The sequence below is a fragment of the Acinonyx jubatus genome, chromosome B3 (assembly GCF_027475565.1).
Source record: "Acinonyx jubatus isolate Ajub_Pintada_27869175 chromosome B3, VMU_Ajub_asm_v1.0, whole genome shotgun sequence".
Taxonomy (NCBI): domain Eukaryota; kingdom Metazoa; phylum Chordata; class Mammalia; order Carnivora; family Felidae; genus Acinonyx; species Acinonyx jubatus.
In genome coordinates, this window is record NC_069386.1 from 140,422,759 (window position 1) to 140,445,173 (window position 22,415).

General features: G+C 36.4%; 1 long non-coding RNA gene and 7 other non-coding genes across 44 annotated transcripts in view; all 8 read left to right on the forward strand.

The window, feature by feature from the left end:
* Nucleotides 1-22,415, forward strand: part of LOC106989217 (uncharacterized) — a 112,635-nt gene that overhangs the window by 27,292 nt on the left and 62,928 nt on the right. For 32 of the 37 annotated variants that reach the window (XR_008299681.1, XR_008299703.1, XR_008299686.1 and 29 more), the window contains 4 exons: nt 9,100-9,182; nt 17,633-20,030; nt 21,123-21,196; nt 22,070-22,131. This is a non-coding gene — a long non-coding RNA (uncharacterized LOC106989217). Of the gene's footprint in view, nt 1-9,099; nt 13,374-17,632; nt 20,031-21,122; nt 21,197-22,069; nt 22,132-22,415 lie in introns of all 37 variants that reach the window. The other 5 variants (XR_008299689.1, XR_008299680.1, XR_008299694.1 and 2 more) reach the window with 5 other exon arrangements.
* Nucleotides 7,568-7,642, forward strand: LOC113601658 (small nucleolar RNA SNORD113/SNORD114 family). The gene has a single exon (XR_003422948.1). It is a non-coding gene; the product is annotated as a small nucleolar RNA SNORD113/SNORD114 family (small nucleolar RNA).
* Nucleotides 11,053-11,127, forward strand: LOC113601660 (small nucleolar RNA SNORD113/SNORD114 family). Its single transcript, XR_003422950.1, has one exon. It is a non-coding gene; the product is annotated as a small nucleolar RNA SNORD113/SNORD114 family (small nucleolar RNA).
* On the forward strand, nt 14,085-14,160 carry LOC113601661 (small nucleolar RNA SNORD113/SNORD114 family). The gene has a single exon (XR_003422951.1). It is a non-coding gene; the product is annotated as a small nucleolar RNA SNORD113/SNORD114 family (small nucleolar RNA).
* Nucleotides 16,424-16,497, forward strand: LOC113601653 (small nucleolar RNA SNORD113/SNORD114 family). Its single transcript, XR_003422943.1, has one exon. It is a non-coding gene; the product is annotated as a small nucleolar RNA SNORD113/SNORD114 family (small nucleolar RNA).
* On the forward strand, nt 18,614-18,686 carry LOC113601657 (small nucleolar RNA SNORD113/SNORD114 family). Its single transcript, XR_003422947.1, has one exon. It is a non-coding gene; the product is annotated as a small nucleolar RNA SNORD113/SNORD114 family (small nucleolar RNA).
* LOC113601641 (small nucleolar RNA SNORD113/SNORD114 family) lies at nt 20,564-20,638 on the forward strand. The gene has a single exon (XR_003422932.1). It is a non-coding gene; the product is annotated as a small nucleolar RNA SNORD113/SNORD114 family (small nucleolar RNA).
* Nucleotides 21,497-21,571, forward strand: LOC113601618 (small nucleolar RNA SNORD113/SNORD114 family). Its single transcript, XR_003422910.1, has one exon. It is a non-coding gene; the product is annotated as a small nucleolar RNA SNORD113/SNORD114 family (small nucleolar RNA).

Consider the following 22,415-nt stretch of genomic DNA (forward strand, 5'->3'; position numbering starts at 1 on the left):
TGGGAGTAATGAGCATATGAACAGCTGTTAATTCCATACAAGTTTCTAATCCAGTTTGCATGTTCGTAGCTATTGATGATATTGTGAGTGAATGTATATTGCATTCATGTCTCAACCACTTATTTTGAAGAGGGTGCAGCAGGATTTTCTCAGCCCTTCATGACTGACGTTTTGGGCTGGATAATTCATTGTTGGGAAGGTGGTCCCGTATGTAGTAGAATGTGGAGTAACCTCATGGGCTGTGCTAGACGTCAGTATTAACCCCTCCCTCCCAGTTGTGGCAATCAAAAATGTCTCCGGACATTGGCAAATGTCCTCTGGTAGCAGAGTTTTTGTTTTTGTTTTAGTTGTGTGTGTGTGTGTGTGTTCGTGTGTGCGCGTACACACACACGCACACGTGTTGCCTCCTTTTTTAAAAGACTATTTTTTTTTAATATATGAAATCTATTGTCAGATTGGTTTCCATACAACACCCAGTGCTCATCCCAACAGGTGTCGCCCTCAATGCCCATCACCCACCCTCCCTTCCTTCCCACCCCCCATCAACCCTCAGTTTGTTCTCAGTTTTTAAGAGTCTCTTATGCTTTGGCTGTCTCCCACTCTAACCTCTTTTTTTTTTCCTTCCCCTCCCCCATTGGTTTCTGTTAAGTTTCTCAGGATCCACATAAGAGTGAAAACATATGGTATCTGTCTTTCTCTGTATGGCTTATTTCACTTAGCATCACACTCTCCAGTTCCATCCACGTGGCTCCAAAGGGTCATATTTCATTCTTTCTCATTGCCACGTAGTACTCCATTGTGTATATAAACCACAATTTCCTTATCCATTCATCAGTTGATGGACATTTAGGCTCTTTCCATAATTTGGCTATTGTTGAGAGTGCTGCTATAAACATTGGGGTACAAGTGCCCCTATGCATCAGTACTCCTGTATCCCTTGGGTAAATTCCTAGCAGTGCTACTGCTGGGTTTAAAAGACTATTTTTTAGAGCAGTTTTTAGGTTCATGACAAAATTGGATGGAGCATACAGAGATTTCCCATAATCCCCAAAGCCCCGCACGTGCATAACCTTCCCACTATCAACTGACATCCCCCACCACGGTGGTACATTTGTTACAATTGATGAACCTACACTGATGCATCATTATCACCCAAAGTCCATAGTTTGACTAGAATGCACTCTTGGTTGTAATTTCAGTGGCTTTGGACAAATGTGCAATGACATGAACCCAACATGAAGGTATCACACAGACTATTTCACTAAAAATCTCCTGGGCTCTGCCTGTTCACCCCTCTGTCCTCTCTAACCCCTGGCAACCTCTGATCTTTCTACTGTCTCCAGAGTTTTGCCTTTTCCAGAATGTCGTGTAATTAGAATCACTACTATGTAGCCTTTTCATATTGTCTTCCCTCACTTTAGAATATACCCTTGAGATTCCTCCATGTCTTTTCATTTCTCATTTCTTTTTAGCACTGGATAATCTTCTGTCAGAAGATTATAGCAGTTTATTTTTCCATTCACCTACGGGAGGCCATTTTGGGTGTTCCAAATTTGGGCAATTATGAATAAGGCTGCTGTAAACATTCACGTGCAGGTTTTTGTGCAGATATTAGTTTTCAGCCCCTTTGGGTAGATACCAAGGAGTGTGATTGCTGGATCACGTGGTAAGAACATGTCTAGTTTTGAAAGAAACTGCCAAACACCTATTGTAATAGGTAGGTAGTGGAATCTCATTGTTGTCTTAATTTGCATTTCCCTGATGACATACGATGTGGCGAATCTTTTCATATGTATCTTCTTTAGAGAGGTGTTTGTTACATTCTTTGACTCATTTTTTTCTTTTTTTTTTGATGGTTTAATTAACATATATTGTGAAATGATTATAGTAGGTTTAGCTAACAATCATCTTCTCATAGAAATACTATTTTAAAAAAGGAAAGGAAAAGAAATTTGTTCTTATGAAGAGAATTCTTAGCATTTAGTCTTAACAACTTCCCTACATATTACACAACAGCATTAGGTATAGACCTTGAATTGTACACTGTAACCCTAATAGTTATAACTGGAATCTTGTATCTTTTTGTTTTCTTCTTTTAAGTTTTTGTTTTTTGTTTTTTAAAAATTTACCTCCGAATTAGTTAGCATACAGTGAAACAGTGATTTCAGGAGTAGATTCCTTAATGCCCCTTAGCCATTTAGCCCATCCCTCCTCCCACAAGTCCTCCTGTAACCCTAAGTTTGTTCTCCATATTTATGAGTCTCTTCTGTTTTGGCCCCCTCCCCGTTTTTATATTATTTTTGTTTCCCTTCCCTTATGTTCATCGGTTTTGTCTCTTAAAGTCCTCATATGAGTGAAGTCATATGAGTTTTGTCTTTCTCTGACTAATTTCACTTGGCATAATACCCTTCAGTTCCATCCACATAGTTGCAAATGGCCAGATTTCATTCTTTTTGATTGCCAAGTAATACTCCATTGTGTGTGTATACCACATCTTCTTTATCCATTCATCTGCTGATGGACATTTGGGCTCTTTCCAGACTTTGGCTATTGTCGATAGGGCTGCTATAAACATGGGGGTGCGTGTGTCCCTTTGAAACAGCACACCTGTATCCCTTGGATAAATGCCTACTAGTGCAATTGCTGGGTCATAGGGTAGTTTTATTTTTACTTTTTTGAGGAATCTCCATACTGTTTTCCAGAGTGGCTGCACCAGCTTGCGTTCACATTCTTTGACTCATTTTTAAATCAGGTTGTTTCTTTTTTTTTTTTAATTTTTTTAACATTATTCATTTTTTTGAGAGATGGAGAGTGAGCAAGTGGGGTAGGGGCAGAGAGGGAGAGACACATACACAGAATCCGAAGCAGGCTCCAGGCTCTGAGCTGTCAGCACAGATCCTGACGCAGGGCTCGAACTCACAGACTGCGAGATCATGACCTGAGCTGAAGTTGGCTGCTTAACCGACCGAGCCTCTCTTTTCTGAGGCGCCCCTCTTTTTTTTAAGGGTTCTTTGTGTGTTTTGGATAAAAGTCATTTATCAGATATATCTTTTATAAATATTTTTTCTCTGTCTGCGGTTTGTATTTTGTTATCTTGACAGTTTATTTGCAGAACAGAAACTCTTAATTTTAACGAAGTCAAGCTCATCAATTATTTCTTTCCTGTATTGTGTCTTTGGTGAAAAGTCATCACCAAACCTGAGGTCATCTAGATTTTCTCCTGTTAACTTTTAGGAGTTTTATTGTTTTAGATTGGGATTGTTTTGAATCTATAAATTGCATTGGAAAGAACTGACATCTCAATCATACTGAATCTTCCTATCCATGAACATTGAATACCTGTCCATTTATTTAGTTAACTCTTTGATTACTTTCATCAGAGTTTTGATGTTTTCCTTCATATGTTTTGTTGGGTTTATAACTGCATATTTAATTTTATTGGTACTATTGTAAATAGTATTGTATTTTTTTATTTAATTTTTATTTATTTTTTATTTTATTAAATTTTTTATTTTATTAATTTTTATTTATTTATTTTTATTTCTTATTGTCAAATTGGTTTCCATACAACACCCAGTGCTCATCCCAACAGGTGCCCTCCTCAGTGCCCATCACCCACGTTCCCTCTGTGCATCATATTGTATTTTTAATTTCAAATCCTGCTTGTTCTTTGCTGGTATCTAAGAAAATGAAAGACTTATATATATATATTTTCTACATTGATGACCATGTAATCTGTCAACAAACACAGTTTCATTTGTTCCTTCACTAATAATATACCTTTTATTTATTTCTCTTACTCTTATTCTTACATAGTATATCTCTTCTTTCTTTATTCTTATTCTTGTACTGCAAGTTACAACTTCCAGTACAATGTTGTAAAGTAGTGTTGAGAGGGAACATCTTTGCTTTACATCTCAGTGGGAAGCCTTCTAATTTCTTACCATTAAGTATGTTAGCTGTAGGTTATTTGTAGATATTGTTTGTCAAGTTGAGGAAATTACTTTCTATTCCTAGTTTGCTGAGAGGTTTCTTTTAAATCATGAACGCGTGTCATAGTTTGTCAAATGTGCTTTTTCTCATCTATTGATGTGATGAGATGAAAAAAACATCTTTTGAGGGAAAAATATCTTTTGTTTTTCTTATTTGCCGCTTGGCATTTTACAGTATGATAATCCTGCTCACACTCAGAGTTTGAGCATTTGTGGGGAGGGAGGGGCAGAGAGAGAGAGAGAGACAGAGAGAGAGAATCCCAAGCAGCCTCTGGATGGTCAGCACAGAGCCCGATGCGGGGCTTTAACTCATGAACCGTGAGATCATGACCTGAGTTGAAATCAAGAGTTAAGATGCTTAACCGACTGAGTCACCCAGGAGCCTCAGAGTTTGGTTTAGATAAGAACTTGAGTTTAGGATGTTTGCCCTAAGTTCCTGCTTTACTTTTCCCAGACACCATTAGAGTGTCTGGGAAAAACCACTTAGAGTTAAGCCCACAAAAAGTTAGTGATTTCTGCCCCAAACATCTTTTAAGTAGTAGGTGCTTGTCACCATGTTCTCTATCTTGTGCTTGCTGGTCACCTGGGAAGGACTGCCCTTCTCCCTGCTCAGTTGTGTCCCCTCTCTTTCTCTTACACTCACTTTTGTTTTCTTTCTCTCTTTCTTTCCTTCCTTCCTTCCTTCCTTCTTCCTTCCTCCCTCCCTCTTTCTTTCTTTCTTTCTTTCTTTCTTTCTTTCTTTCTTTCTCTTTCCTTTTGGTGTGGCTAGAGGCTTATTAATTTTATTGGTCTCTTCAAAGAACAATTTTTTTGATTCATGGATTTTCTCTGTTAATTTATTTCCTATTCCTATTTCCTATTTCTGCTCTAATTATTGTTGTTTCTTTTCTTCTTCTTTGTATTCGATTTGTCCTTTTTCTAGTTTTTTTTTTTTTAGTAGAAACTTAGATTGCTGATTTTAAATCTTTCTTCTTTTCTTTAAATAAAAATTGTAGGGGTGTCTGGGGAGCTCAGTAGGTTGAGCATCTGACTCTGGATTTCGGTTCAGGTCATGATCCCAGGGTTGTGGGATCGAGCTCTACATTGGGCTCCGTGCTGAGCATGGAGACTGCTTAAGATTCTCTCTCTCTCTCTCTCTCTCTCTCTCTTTCTCTCTCTCTCTCCCTCTCTCTCTCTCTGTCTCTTTCTCTTCCCTCCCTTTGCCCCTCTCCTCCACTTGCATGCTCTCTCTCACTAAAATAAAAAAAAAGAAATAATGTATATTTGAGTTGGACAATATGATGTTTTGATATTGATATACATGTACATAGTGAAATAGTTACTACCCTCAAGCTAACACATGCATCTCCTCACATAGTTATTCTTTTTTTTTACTTTTTTATTTTCGTGATAAAAGCACCTGAAATCTACTCTCTCAGCAGATTTTCCAGTACACCATACGATGTTATCAGCTATAGTCATGATGCAGTACATTAAATCTCTAGAACTTTTTCATCTTACGTAATAGCAACTTTGTACCCTTGACCAGCATCTCCCTTTCCTCCCCCTCCCCGCTCCTGGTAACTGCCAGTCTGCTTTCGGCTTCTGTGAATTCAACTTTTTTAGATTCCTCATATAAGTGAAATCACGCAACAGGTTTCTTTCTTTTTCTGGCTTATTTCACCTAGCATAACGCCTTTGAGGTGCTCATTTTTGTTGCAAATGACAGGATCTCCCTTTCAAAGGCTGAATAATATTCCATTGTACTTCTGTTCCATAGTTTCTTTATGCATTCATCCATCAACACACACTTAGGTCTTCATTTGTGACATATGCATTCAATGTTATAAATTTCCCTCCAAGCACTGCTCTGGCTGTCATTTTCGTTTGTTTGTTTTTCAGGAAGCAGGAAAGATTAACATAAGTGGATAATTGATTAAGTATATATCTCATTGAATAAGAAGCAGTTATGGACACATGTCGACAATGTGTCATATGAGAAACATTAGGATTGATCTGATTGTGTTCACTAAATTTTATCAAAACTCAAAATGATCTTGTCAATTATTTTTGTGACTACCAAGCAGATAGATGGATGTTAGTATCACTCAGGATTTGTTTCTAAGTCTTTGCATTCACAAATTTTGATGTGTCGTTATAACTGCATAAGTGAATAAAATCCTATCTTAATTATTTAAAATAAGAGACAGCACAGATCAATGAGGAGCATGTTTTATGAGACAATAACAATGATTGATTTGGGTTTTCGCTACTGATGTTTGTAGAAAGAAAAAAAATTCCTGTTCTACTCCCATCTTTGGTAAGGGACGTGTATATCATTGCATTGAATAGTATTTCTGTTCTGGATTAATTTCTGTTCTGGTTTACCATTTTGACTTTCTTTATATAATGAGTGTATGGTTAAATCATCCCATAAGTAAGTAAATAAATGATTAAGTGAATAAATAAGTGAGCATATAAAATGGGATCAGGCATGAGTCATCCCACAGAATGTAAAATAAAGATTTAAACGTAACCAGTTCTGCAAAGGCAACATCCATTAAAGTTATCTTGTATTCTCTTAACACTATTACGATATAGATACTTTCGATATGCTTATTCCTGTGTCGTGTAGTTGACAGTGGCTAATACATTATTTAAAAGTGAAGGTAAAATGCTAGACTAATGAAGAAGTGCCCAAGTTTATTCTAGTTCCACCTAATTCACATGCATTAAAAATCTAGATTAATTGTACTTTTTCCTTCACAGAATGACCATGAGACAGCAGATGTATTCATTTTCTAAGAAACAAAATATTGGCAGTTAGCTCTGTAGGTAGAGCTAGACAGATGTAGAGACAAGTGTAAGTAACACTCACAGTTCCCATCCTTGGTTGGGATGCTTTGGATGATGAGTGTTTAGTGGTATAGCAAAAGAATCAATGTCTATAAAAGTAATACAAATCTCCAAATATGGGCCGGTGATGGGACTATGTCATGAATCAAAAACTACGTTTAATCTAATTTGGCACCAATGAAGTGATTAAAAAAACCATCATTTCATTCATTTTCAGAAGTATTTAATATTGCAGTTTATTTCCCTCCCCAGAGGACTTAACCATTTCCGTATTGGGATAGTCCCGGCTGATAACTGTTTTGCGTTGCAACCTGTAAGCAAGTAGAATGCTTTGTTTTGAGATGTGAATAAAGATGGTGTGGTGTCATCACTTTTCACTGAGCCATCTTCATGGGGAAATCAGGGGCATTCGCTTTCAAGTGTCCCCTCTCTGAAAGACAGCTTTCATACTGTTCTTCCTTTCTGATCTTCTACTCTTAATAAACATCTGCCTGCTGCTCAATTAAATAGAAGAAAGCCACAGAAGGACCAGTGGTGAATGTGGGTTTGGTATGAAGCATGGATATTAACTGACGACACGTATTCTCTGAGGTCCATTGTAAAAGGAGATTTAGTTTATTTGCTTTATGGGGAAAGAGCCATTAATGCGAAGATCTTACCCTGGAACTTTATGCTAGTGTTGTATTCATGGATCAATCAGTCAACCAATCAATGAAGATATAAAGGAAGAAAAACGTGCCTGGACCAATGATGAGTACCATGGGGTATCTGAAACAGGAGTTTTGATTAAACCCATATGCAACTCTGAGGTCCATTACAAAGAGACACGTAGTTATTTCCCCTCTGCGGGAAAGGAGCACATGTTACCTTTTGTGGTTCTTGGAGATGGATTGTATTTTATTATTATTATTATTTAAAAAAATTTTTAACATTTATTTACTTTTGAGAGAGAGAGAGAGAGAAACAGAGTGCAAGTGGGGAGGGGCAGAGAGAGAGGGAGACACAGAATCCTAAGCAGCCTCCAGGCTCCAAGCTGTCAGCACAGAGCCCGACGCGGGGCTCAAACCCACAAACCGTGAGATCATGACGTGAGCTGAAGTTGGATGCTTAACCGACAGAGCCACCTGGGCGCCCTGGATTGTATTTTTTTTTTTTATAGAATCGATTCACAAATAAATAAAATGTATCAGTGAATGAAAAAAAGAGGACAACTTATACGCTTATTAAGGGAAGTAATGCAACATGGGGTAGTCATATGAAAATTTGAAACTCCGACTTCCAAGAAATGGTCATGAAAGGAGTATATGGTCACTTGTACATAATACTCAACAATGTTTGCTGGTTGTTCAAGGGTTGCGGAGGGATTCTTTTATTAAGGAAATGGCAACACACTGACTCTATAATAACCACACAATTGAGAGCCAAGCAGAGGCCAGCGATGAGAATGATTTATATGACAACACTCATCATTACTCTTTTTTAAACTGATTTTCATTAAAACAATAAAAAAGAAGCAAGTATGTTATTGACAGTGGTGACTGTGACCTAAATTTGGCTCAGTCTTCTTGTCCAGTGGATCTGATCACAGATACTCGTGATTTTGTGTAACAGCAAGACGGTGTAATTTTATGTCTCGATCTATTTTTTAAAAGTCAGCAGACTATGGACCAATTAGGAACGCGTGTTTTAATACGAGGATACCGATTCATCTTAGTTTGCCAATGACAAATATTCTAGGAACAATTTTAGGCTCTTCCATTTTTTGCAAGGTGCATCTGGACCTTTCCAAGTTGTGGTAATTTGGTTCCGGGCTGGTGTTTGACCATTCTGAGTTTCCGTTAGAAAAATGGTATTGTTATTCCCTGAATAATAAAATAAACCAGTGAGTGAGTGAATCCATGAATGTCCATAAGTGCATGTAGTGGAGGACTGGGAGATTGTGCCAGGAAACAAATATGTTAAATTCTACACAGCCAAGTCCAATAAAAAGATGATCGCGGCTTTTCCTATGTAGGTAGCAAAGAAAGTCAGATGTCTCTGATTGTTAATAGTTTTTATTTTGTGTTGAGCGATGAATTCAATAGTATTCCTATCAACTAGTAGAAGCTTAACTCAGTAAGAGTACCACCCTTGAGAAATTGGTAAGAATGTGATATGAAGTAGGGCTTCTGATTAACGGTTCCTCTTGGCACATTTCAATTTAAAAAAGCGCACTCTGTCTTCATTGTTTTTACAAATTGGCTTCCCTCCCCCCTTTTTCCTTTGTTCATAGAATGAACACACAGCTGATTTAATCGTTCTATGATCGTGAAGACATGGCTGTGAATTCTGGGACTGAGAAACATAAAGACCGAGGTAAGTAAATATCAGTGTTTGCGTTTAAGGCTTAGATGGGGTTTATTTATGGGAGCCCACTAAATTATTTCAATGAAATAAATAGTTAAACAATGTAGGAAATTCAGGCATGCCAGTCATGAGCCCCAAGTCTAGAATGTGTCACAAACTAAAATTTATGATTACTTTGATTCATCCCAACTAAGAGCTGTTGCTAAAGTGATGGGGGGGGCCTCTCACATATTCTCAAAGCAGTCTGCCTTCTCAACTCATGCTCTTGTCCCATTTGCCTAAAACATACCTTCACTGGGGAAGATCTTAGCTGTTAACTCTCTGAGGCTGGAGCACCCCGAAAGATGGCAGATGTCAGTTTTGTCAGTTGTGGGTTAAGATGACAGGTCTGTGGGTGTTAATGACACTAGCTTTACTGTATGGGCAAGTCAAGGGAGAAAGGAGAAGGTGGTCACCAGTCCCTAAGTAAGGGACTGATATGAAGGGAGCGTCCTGATTAATCCCTGTGTGCAAAACAGAGGTTCACTATGAAAAGCGAGTGACCGTTCGCTTTCCATGAATGGGGGTGGTGAGCAGATCTCGGTTGGATGTAAGGCTTTTGTTCTCAGTTTTGTGTCATTAAAGGGTATTGAGTGTGTAATTCGGATTCATGAATCTATGAATGAATCCTTGCAAGAAGGCATAAATGAACGAAGAACTCGAAAGCTGTGCCCAGATCAATGATGAGTATCGGTGGAATTACCTGAATCAACACCTTTGATGAAGTCCTCTGTGCAGTTTTGAGGTCCGTTACAGGAATAGGACCAGTCGATCTCCTCTGTAGAAATTAGCTAATAGTGGAAGTTAGGAAAATTCAATAAGCTTGCCCCAGGCTTTTGTGGTTCATGGATACGGATTATGTTATTTCAAGTGAATCAATGCATGAGTAAAGAAAGAGTAAAGAAAGAAATGAATACATGAGATGCTAAAAGCCTCCTCATGGAACAATTAGCAGAGTGCAGCAAATGCTGTTAATATCGATACAATTCTGAAGGAAAAAGGCAAGGCTCACTCGGTAATCCTCTTTTATATGGAACATACTAGTATCTGCAGTTAAGACCCAGTGTCTTGAGTGTCTGTAGTTTGCTGGGGAGTTTTTAAGCTAAGAGAAGGGGAAGTGTTTGCATCAGTCAGTAATCTATGAGATAACCGTCTCTTAATAGGCATTGATACAGGTGGAGATTTGTAATCGTTATAGCTCTTAATCTTGGGCTAGGTGTTGGACTTGATCGTGTTTATTGTATTATTTATAAGTAAGAATTCCATACGGTTTAATAAAGAATAGGATGCTGGAGCCAAAGTTTATTGCTATCTAGCTCTGCCTGATGAACAGCTATTAAACATTTTTTTGAATGTAGCCTTAGTCGGCTTTTTCTTACCCAGAGTGAACAATAGCATAGCTGACTCAGTCATTTAGTAAGGAGTTATTGTAGTGAACCAGGAGCATGAAGAATAATTTAAGTAAGTCCCTTAGTTTACATTCTTTGTTTGGATGGGTTGTTCACGGATGTCACCTGAAGAGTTTCGAAGCAAATAATTGTGCACCACACACACACAAATAAATAAAACACTCCTAAGTATGGATCAATGATGGGAATGTAGTATAGACCCAAAATTATGTGTAATCTAAATCAGCACCGCAGAGGTAATTTTAGAAGAAAATATAATGTTATTTAATTTGTTTTCAGAGCAGTTTCATATTATTTCTTTCTTTACGTTTATTAGCTCTGCAGGAGAAAAGCCTAAAATTCAAGGATCTTGTTTTTGGGATTTTGTGATTGTGTTATTATTATTTGTGAATCAGAAAATGAATCAATAAACAAAAAAAATTTTCCTAGCATGGACCAGTGATGAATGTCATGGGGTTTCTGAAATAAGAATTTTGATTAAACCCATCTGCAACTCTGAGGTCCATTACAAAGGAACACCTTATTATTCTCTTCGTGGGAAATAAAAGCCTTCAGCATCTCATTCGTGGGCTTTTGTGGTTTGGGGTATGAATTGCATTATTATAATACAATTAGCCCATGAATAAAGAAATACATCAATGAATAAAGAGTAAGAAGGATATGCATGCACTACTTTTAGGGCACACAATGAAACAGGGATCATTATTACAACAATTTTGAGATTCTTAGCCCTAATAAATTAGCAGTTAAGGCTTTTATCACTTTGGTGAGGGGCATATGGTCAACTGTGCCTAAGAGTCAATGGTTTGTTCTGTGTTGAGGCACATTGCGAATTGATCATTCTATTAAGGAAAGGAAAATACATTTACATAAATAGTTGATTGAATAAACTATCTAATTGAGAGAGAGAGCATGGTGATACTGTTTCATACGGCCACACTCATGATTAATGCAGTCTTCTTAGGCAGTTTTGTGTAAGCAAACAAACACTAAAGAATCAGTTCGGTATTCTTCCGGGTAATGACATAAGGACAAATGTAAATATTATTCAAGGTACTTCTCCAGTGTGGGTGGGCTGACACATATTGAAGTATAATTATAAGTGAACAAATGCATATGCATTTAGATCTCAGTGTTTTTTTAAGTCAGCCAACAATACATTAAAGGAAAGCATGCAGTTGAATTTAAAGGTCATGATGTGTCATGTTTTACCCAACTCATATCCATAGGAAGGAAAAGAGTTCTAGGCCTTTCTGCTGGTGCATGTAGACATTTGTAAATAGTGAGCATTTTGCTTCTGTTTTGATGGTTGTTTAATTTTGGGGATTCTTTTAGAAAAATGAAGGGATGATCTTACTATCCCGTGAGTAATTAAATAGGATAATTAGTGAGTGAATTAATAAATATATTAAGTAGGGTCAGATTTGGATCACTGGTGAGATTGTGCCCTGAATGGAATCTCCCAGGTATCCAGTGCTGCACAAATAAATTTCTTTCTTTTTTTTTCTGGAATAAAGTTTTTAAATATGCAATTTATTGTCAAATTGGTTTCCATACAACACCCAGTGCTCATCCCAACAGGTGCCCTCCTCAATGCCCATCACCCACTTTCCTCTCCCTCCCACCCCCCCCCCCCCATCAACCCTCAGTTTATTCTCAGTTTTTAAGAGTCTCTTATGGTTTGGCTCCCTCCCTCTCTAACTTTCTTTTTTCCTTCCCCATCCCCCATGGTCTTCTGTTAAGTTTCTCAGGATCCACATAAGAGTGAAACCATATGGTATCTGTCTTTCTCTGTATGGCTTATTTCACTCAGCATGACACTCTCCAGTTCCATCCACGTTGCGACAAAGGCCATATTTCATTCTTTCTCGTTGCCAAGTAGTATTCCATTGTGTACATAAACCACATCTTGTTTATCCATTCATCAGTTGATGGAAATTTAAGCCCTTTCCATAATTTGGCTATTGTTGAAAGTGCTGCTATAAACATTGGGGTACAAGTGCCCCTATGCATCAGCACTCCTGTATCCCTAGGGTAAATTCCTAGCAGTGCTATTGCTGGGTCATAAGGTAGATCTATTTTTAATTTTTTGAGGAACCTCCACACTGTTTTCCAGAGCGGCTGCACCAGTTTGCATTCCCACCAACAGTGCAAGAGGGTTCCCTTTTCTCCACATCCTCTCCAGCATCTATGGTCTCCTGATTTGTTCATTGTAGCCACTCTGACTGGCATGAGGTGATACCTCAGTGTGGTTTTGATTTGTATTTCCCTGATGAGGAGTGACATTGAGCATCTTTTCATGTGCCTGTTGGCCATCTGGGTGTCTTCTTTAGAGAAGTGTCTGCTCATGTGTTCTGCCCATTTCTTCACTGGATTATTTATAAATTTCAACAAAAAAGATGATCTTGGCTCTTACCTACATGGGTGGCAGGTACAGACAGATATTCCTGATAATTTTTTTTTCTGTTTACTGCTAGGTTCAGTGGTGGTCATTATATTATTTAAAATAAAAAAAATTCCACAAATTAGTAAATATTAAGTAGAGCTCTGTCTTTCCAATGTTTAGGAAAGTATGCAAACTCAGGTTTATGGTTACTTGATTTTTGATCATTTAGGATAGTTAAATGTAGACTGATTCTTTTTAAAGTTTGCTTTTTACTCCTCAGAATGAACACACTCTACCAGATTTGATTATTATCTCATGGTGAAGATCTTGCCTTTTACCTCTTTGGGAAAGACAGAAGAGATAAGTGTAAGCAATAATCAATGTTCATGTATTGCTTGCGGGGCTTAGTCACGGGTATTCATTGAGATGTTTGGAAAGAGTAAGTGGCCATATACATGGACAATTCAAAGGTGATCTTGCATTGACCGAAGACTAAAATGTGTTTATGAATTCAGAATTACGATTAATCCATTCCAGCCATTACTGAATTCATTAGGACAAAGGATGAAAGGCATGTTAGCAATTTTCAAAACATTTTAATATTCCATTTCATTTTTGTTCCACGGTGGATTCAAACACTTCTCCACTGGTTGATATTATTATTGACTGTGAACCCGGCAAGGGTGGGGAACCATAGGAAAATGGAAAATGTTGCCTTTTCCTTAGTTGTGGTACAGAATGGCAGTTCACTGTACCGTCTTTGAAGTATGGATGTTAGATGAAAGAGGCCCAAGCAGGGACCAATGGACTAATGGAATTAGGTCCCTTGGACTAATTCCAATGACTAATGGAATTAGGATGATGCCAAGAAATGGATTGATTCATATTGGCAATGCTGCGGTGCATGGCACAAGGAGAACTAGTCTTGTAGCTCTGTAGGAAGTAAACTTTCATGGACTTCATCTCTTCAAGGATGTTGGTCTTATTTTCCTAACTCTTGCACGTTGACCATATTATTAATGAGTCAAGGAATAAGTCAAGAACAATATATTAAGTGAAGGCACAGAATACCAAGTCTGGATCAATGATGAGTGTGCGTGGGGCATCTGAATAAAATTTTTGATTAAACCCAGTCTGTAACTCTGAGGTCCATTGCATCTATGGGAAATGTGCTTATAGAGGAAGTTAGAAATAGTCAAGAATCGTGTTCTTGATTTTTTTTGTTGTTGTTCACAGATAGGGATTGTATTATTATAAGTTAATCGATGGATGAATGAGTAAAGTTTAAGTGAAGAGATGGGTTGTACCTTATTTAATTATGAGAGGAGCTAATGAACCAAGGATTACTGTTAATATAACTTTTTGGAATTTTGAGTTAAAATAAAATGGTATAAGGCTGCTCCTCCTTTGGGAATGTATAGATAGATATTTGTGAACATCAGTGTTGTTGTTCTGAAGTGGCAGTGAGTTGGTGGCCTATCTCATTTTAAAAAGGGACAAAAAACTCATATGATTACATAGCAATCAACAATACGTAATATAATACATGTATTCCACTGTAATAGAGCAAATCATGATAAACCCATTAGTGTAAAATGAGTTTTAATAAGCAATAATTTAATACAATCAATAATAAAAAATAAAAGACATTATTCAATAACTGTTGAAACTTAGAAAAGGTCTAAGCATGAACACCAAGAAGGTGAATATAGTAATTGTGTTCATTGATTTTTATTTAAAAAAAAGTAAATGTGTTTTGTTGATGATTTCTGTGAGTGAAAAGCCAATGGATACATTTAGTATCACTCAGCCTTCTTGGGAAGTATCCTTAGGGCTCACCATTATCGGTGCTATTATTATTAGTGAGTAAAAGAATGATTTTATATCACCATCTGTTATCTAAAAGAACATAAATCATAGGTCAGTGAGGAGCATATATAATGTATAAAGGAGCATGACTAACTCTGTTTTACCCTCTTCAAGTCCACGGGCCCCTCCTTCTTTGGGGAAGGATCATATAAACCCACTCTCTAAAGTACATCTTGCTGTCAACACTTAAATCCAAATTAATGAAAAATAAAAACTCAGTTCCTCAGAAACGCTAGTCACATTTCAAGCCCTATGTGACCAGTGGCTACCACACTGAGTAGTGCTAATAGAGAATGTTTTGATCACTGCAGCAAGTTGTACCAGTGCAGACAGTGCTGAGATAGAAAGTTGTATGTAGTAGTATTTAGTTTTGGGGAGTTGATGGCTCTACCACTTTGTGTTTTTTGTAGGCAAAAAAAGAGTGTCTAATTAAATTATCCTTAGAGTTATGTAAAAAGTGAGTACATAGATTAATCGAAAAACACAAGAATTAAAGTACAGTACGGCTCATTGGTCAGATCGTTTCATGAAAGAAGAATTTAAATTCAACCCATTTTGCTAACGTTTTCTCACTGAATGACTCTGTGGACTTTTTACTATTTGGTAGGTTATATAGACAGATATCCATAATAGTTATAGTTCTTTTAGTGTTGGGCAGAAGATTATAAAAGGTCTTCAGTGTATTAATTCCTACCAAAAATTGAATAAGTCAGTAGGGGCAAAGGATGATCCTGTTGTATTGATGAAAATGTGGCACAAACCAATATTTATGATTAATCTACTAATGCAGAACCAATTTCTATTTAAAAATCTAAATGTATACTTTTTATTCTTTAAAAAAATCTATCTTATCCTCCTGAACGAATGCTCCACATTGGATTAACCATTGTCCAATGAAGAAGCTCTTGACTGTTACTTCTGTGGGTAAGGGGCAAATAACAATCAAAGTTTGTGCTTGGTTTGTATGGTTTGTTCATGTGTGGTCACTAAGGTAGTTGAATAGAACAAAAGGCTATACACACGAAAAGAAAATCTGAGAACACCAAGTAAGGACCAATGGTGGGAATGTGTTCTGGGCCAAGGAGTAGAAGTAACCCATTTCAGCACAACTGAGATGCATTTTTTGTTTTTAAAGATGGAAGGCATGTACTTGATTTTTGGAACTGTTTGCTATTCCGTATTGTTTCTAAACACAGTTGATTTAAGCGTTACCATTTTGAGAGAGATCCAGGTTATATTAACTGTTTAGAAGAAGGAAGCTCTCAGAAGGTGGAGCATATTGTGTGTGTTCTAGAAAAACCATTGTGGTTTTTTGTTGTTAATTACACCGCGCTTAAAATTGGACAAATTAAAACATGGCCCAATCCTGGGACATTTTTAATGATGGTATTGATACAAAGCAAGTTTCACACTAAGATCTAGGCTAAAAGCTCTGTGGGAAATCGGTCTAGAGACCGATCATAGTACTATCAACTATCTTGTTCCAGGAGTTGGTAATTCCTGGGAAAATGAAGATAGAAATGAATGAAGAAAAAGAGTGCCAAGTCTGGACCAATGATGAGATTGGAGGGTGTCTGAATCAAAAACTTTGATTAAAGCCATCTGTGACTCTGAGGTCCATTATTTAAAAGTGGCCTCATATTTTCCTCTATGGAAATGAGCTTAGAGCAGAATTTCTGAATGTTCAAATACCTTGATCATGGGTATACACACTTTATGGGAATAGCTTGAATTCTTGTAAGTAAATCATGAGTGAATACATGAAGAAATATATAAATGAGTAAATATAAAGAAACCTGGGTATAGGCCAATTATGAGAGTAGGTAATGAAACTGGGATTATTACACGTTTCTGAGGCATTGAATTCCAGTGAAATCTATTTGTAAGGGCTGTTGCCCCCTTTTTTGGAAGGAGTGGGTAGACAGATGCATGTAAGATTCAGCATCTTTGTTTGATATAGGTGGTTGCCTGCTGGTTGGTTGTTTGTATTTAGAAAAGGAAAAATTGCATACATAAATAATTCATTAAATGTTTAATTGGAAAAAGAATGAGCATAGTTCATATTAGAATGTGCCTTATGAACAGAGTTATTATTAATGTACCTCTGTTCATTGAGTTTTATTAAAAACAAGGAAAAAGATCTCATGTTTAAAGTTCTGTGGCTAATGTAGTAGACATGTAGAGACAAAACAATGCTATTCAGGTTTCCTGTCTAATATTAGTTAATTTCCAGATATTGATGAATTGTTACATTTGAGTGGATTAAATGCTAATCACAGTTTTTAAAAGGGGGCAAAATGTGGCCCAGTAAGAAGCAAAAATAATCCTTATCTATACTTCTGATCCTCTCTTCCTAACTTGGTTATGGGCATGTAGTCACTTGTACATGAAGAGCATTTCTATTCTGGGTTGTTCATGGATTTACCATTTTGTTTGTGTGTGTGTGTATAGGTGTGTGTGTTAGTATACTTGAATGTATGATCAACTATTCCACAAGGCATTCCATAAAAGAATAAATAAAACAATGAACAATTGAATTAACATATGAGTAGGGTGAAAGCATAGATCTTGGTGACAATATGCCATGAGTCACAAATTTAATGTCATCTATTTCTACACAAATTGAGTTCTTCAAAAAAAAGATTGTCTAGGCTCTTGCCTATATGGATAAGGGGTGTGTAGACAGATATGTGCAATAGTTTTTATTTTTATGTGATGAACTCAACAGTGTTCATTGTATTATTTAAAATTTATAGTTAAATCAGCAAATTAAAAAGGAGTGATGTTCTTGGATCAGTGATGACAGTGAGAAGTGAATCAGCTTCCTGATTAATTTTGTACCACACAACTGTTGTCCTTTAAATCAATCTAAATCTGGACTGTTCATTCTTTTGAATATTGACACTTGACTCCAGAATGGAGACCATGGCTGATTTAACCAGTCTCTACTGATGAAGATCTTGGCTGTTATCTTTCTGGGTAAGGAACCTAATGACTAAAGTAAAGAAGAGGCAAAAGATCTTGTCAATTGGGGTGAATTTTTCATTAGTGTTCACTGAATTATTTAAATGAAGTCATAGAGAAATCAGTGATATGAATGTGCTATGAAGCAAAGATTATGATTAACCTGATTCAGTACAATTGGGGTTAAAAATAAGACAGAAGACATTTTATTCATTTTCAAAGTAGATTAATAATCCATCTTATTTTTGCACTGCGTCTGGCTTCAACTTGTATCCAGTACTAAAATCTACGACTGCACTGTTGAATGTGGTTGTCCCTAGCCACATGTGGCTATTTAAATCTAAAATAATTAAAGTCCAGTGAATTTTAAATTCAGCTCTTCAGTTGCACTAGCCCCATTTCAAGTACCCAGTAGCTACATGTGGCTTACAGTGACCATATTAGAGAATGCAATATAGCGCATTCGTATTCTGATGCAAAGTGCTATTGGCTAGCTCCTTGGTGAAGGAGTACACAGAAAGATGGCAGACGGTTGGAATAAGATGCAAGGATGTTAATTGACCCATACATACCTCACTGAGGGCCACTACTAAGGATATTTTTAGTTTATTGGAAAAGAGTCTGTAAATAGACCTTGGTCATATCCAAGGATCTTGTTCTTGTTTTTTTTTTTTTTTTTGAAGTCATGGACATTGATTTTATTACTGTTGATGAATCACTGTTGATGGATCAATGAATGGATCCATAAACAAAGGTATAAATGAAGAAAAAAATGGATCAATGATGAGTACCCTGGGGTGTCTGAAATCAAGGATTTTGATTAAACCCTATAACTCTGAGGTCCATTACAAGAAGATTCCTCTCTTTGGTCTCTATGGGAAATGAGTTTATTCTAGGAGTTAAAAATACTCAGGAGTTTGCTCTTGGGCTTTTAAGTATTGTATTTTCAGTAAATCAGTGCATGAATAAATCAAGAAACAAATAAATGAATAAAGACAAAATGGGTTATTTCTGGTCCAAATAGGAGAGTATGTAATGTAATATATATAATATAAAAATCAATGTTAATAAATTTCTGAAGCACTGCGTTCCAGTAAAATAAATGGATTAAAGCTGACCCTTTTGGGTAAAGAGAATTTAGATAAATGGATGTAAGAACCCATGTTGTTTTGCTGGGTTGGGTTGTTGTTTTTTTGTTTTACTAAAAGAAGAGCAAAACATGTACTTAAAATTAATTATCAATTAAATAACTACGTAATTGAAAGAGGGCTTACACATGGACTTTTGTTGAGAATGTGTCACATGGCCAGTTACAATTAATCCAACGATCTTCACTATGTTTTTAATTAAAAAAAAAAAACAGGAAAAAAATCATCTGATCTTTTTTCTGTGCCTAAGGAGCATATGGACAGGCATTAATATTGTCTTGTTTCTGTGGATTCACAAATATTAATGATGTTATTAAAAATGAATAAAAGAACAAGTAAATATATTAATCAATTATTTGAAAGAAGAGAAAGCATGGACCATGAGGAGCATGTGTTCTGGAACAAGGAGAGTGATTAATCCAGTTCTACCAAACTGCTCTCCAGATAAAGAAAATAAGACTTACGCTCTTAGATTTTGGGAATGGTGAATATGCTTAGATTGACTTTCTTTTTGTGGCTTGGTGCAATTTCTTTAAAACAGCACAAGATAAGTGACTCCATATGTGACTATGTTAATACATACCTATAGAAAGGTGGGACAAGCGTGGGCAATTGCTGAGAATGTGCCTGAATCTAGGATTCAGATTAATATAGTTCTTTCCAAGCAAGATTCGTTTAGAAGAAAGATATAGCTCTTGCCTGGCTGAGGAGGGGGCGTATAAACAGATAGGAATGGTTGTCGTGGTTCTTATTATTTTTAACTGGTGTTGGTTTCCAAGGCATTCATTATATCAGTTAAATTTAATGCTTGAATCAATCAAGCAATAAATATGCTATTCAGAGTTTTAATACATAATGAGCACTAAGGTTTATTTCTAATCATTTATTGTTTACTTGAACGCAATTAAAATATTGGAATCTAGACTATTCTATATCTATCGGTCCACCTATCATCTACATAATTGAACCTTTTTATTTTCATATTTGCTTTATACTCTACAGAATGGATGAACGATGAATCAATTATGGAGTATAGAAACATGTAAGAAACAGTCAAGGTAATTGCTTTTGGCTTGGTGGTTTGTCATGGGTGTTAACTCCGTTATTGAAAGGGAATAAATGGCTACATATACTAATAAAATGAATGAAGGTCATGTGTGGGCCAGTTGAGCACATCTGTGGTCAATTAAAGAGAAGAAAGCAAAACGATTTTATTCATTTTCACAGTTAATTATTCAATTAATGAATGGAAAACGTATTATTCGATTTGAATTTTGAGTCACAGTTGATTTAAAACTCCCTTTATTTACAGAGGTGTAGTTTGGTCACAGTGAAATAGTAAAATGGGGTGAATATGAAGTATCATATTAATCTATACAGGAAACATTGTGGACAACTAGTGAAAGATATATATCAGGGAGGTCGGGGAGATGTAATTCTGTACAGAAATATTAGAGATATCCAAGGATCTTGTCTCAAGTTTACATGACCTTTAGGCATTTTATTATTATTAGGGAATTGATGAATTAATCACTTAGACATGTACATATGGCTGAACATAGTGAAGGCCAATCCTGGACCAATGATGATGATTGGTGGAGTATGAGTCCTGGATGGTGGATACTAAGAAACTGGAACTCTGAGGTCCAGCACGATACGAAATCTGGTCTATACCTTCTACTGGAAATGATCCAATGGACAGATGCTAAGAATATTTAAGGTTCTTGTTCTTAGTTTGTGTGTTCATGGAATTTGATTCTATTATTGTGAAGGGATCAACAAAAAGAATCAAACAAGTCCATAAATAAAGCAAGAAAGTGAAGCCTTGTCCAGTTATGAAAATATATGGCAACATCAGAAATAATATTTATATATTGAAAACACTGAATTCCATTAGGAAGTAAACGTCCTAAAGGTATTATCTCTTTGGCTAAGGTTAATATATGTACAGTGTAAATAATAGCCCATTTTCTTGTTTGGTCAGGGCCTTGTTCAATGTTGTTTGTTATCTCAAGAAAAAAAGCATCACAGTTTAATACATATCTAAATGACAAGTTAAATGCAAGGGGGCATGTAAGGATAATGGATGGAGAGAATATTTCAGTCTTTTTATCATCTGTTTTTGTACTCTCAGAATGGATGTGCCAGGCCAGTTGAAGCATCTCCATGGTCATGAGCTGTTTGTTGCCTAGGAGCATAGAGACCAGTGTGAGTATCGTCAAATCTTGGTCTTGGTCTGAGAGGTTTTTAAAGGTCCAAGAAGGCCAACCATGGACTAGTGTAAATACGGCATTGCCATGAGCAGTGTGTTGACAATGGCAAAATTCAGAATGATTAATGAGAGATATCATCAATGTGGTAAATGATCCTGTAGGTAGATATTACAGATACTTAAGACTATTATTCTTAAGGTTTTGTGATTCAGAGTTATTTACTTAATTATTAATGAAATGAGGAATTAATCAATAAGCAAATGTGGAAACGAGTGGAGAAGAAGAGGGCCAGTTCTGGACCAATGATGACCACTGGTGGCGTATGAATCACGGATGATGAATATTATGTGTCTGAAACTCTGAGGTCCAACCAATAAGAAATATAGTGTGTTCCTCCTGTTGGAAATAATTCCGTGGACAGATGTAAGGAGTACACAGGATTTTGTTCTTTTCCTACATGTACATAGTTTTGATTTCATATTTATAAATGGATCAATGATAGAACCATAAAGAAATATATAAATCAGTAAATATAAAAAGAAGAAGCATTGTTAAACTCCAAAAAAAAAATGTGGTGAGGCAAGAAATACTATTAATATGAATTGAAATCACAGAAGTCCATTAAGAATTAATGGACCAACTGTGTTATCTCTGTGCAGGGATCATACAGGCACTGATTAATCACGGTCACTTTTGTTGCTACAGACCAGTCTCATGGGTGAGGTTGTTCATTTTGTTAAGGGGAGAATGTGTAAATATTATGAAAAAATAATAATCAAATGAATGAGTGAATGAAGTGTGAAAGCAAGGCTGAATGGAGAGACTGTCTCAATTTTTAAAATCATTTCTCCTGCTTTGTACTCCTCAGAATGGATGCAGTTAAGCTGATTCTCTGTGGTTGCCTCCATTGTCAGGAACACAGACACTAATGTGAGTAATGGTTATAGGGGTTTTAGTTTGAATGGTTACTTTTTAAAAAGTGCCTTAATAAGATGTATTTTGTACGAGCAGAGAAAGCCAACTGAGGCCCAATGATATTGGGTATATATATGCTATTATATGAGACAATGTGTTGATAAACCATGTATGACACATTGAAGATAATTAATATAAGAAATATACTGATGTGGTAAGTGATTGTATGGGCGGATGGAAGGACATTTGATAGTATAGGGCAGATGGAAGGGACATTTAGTTCTTTTTATTTATTTTTT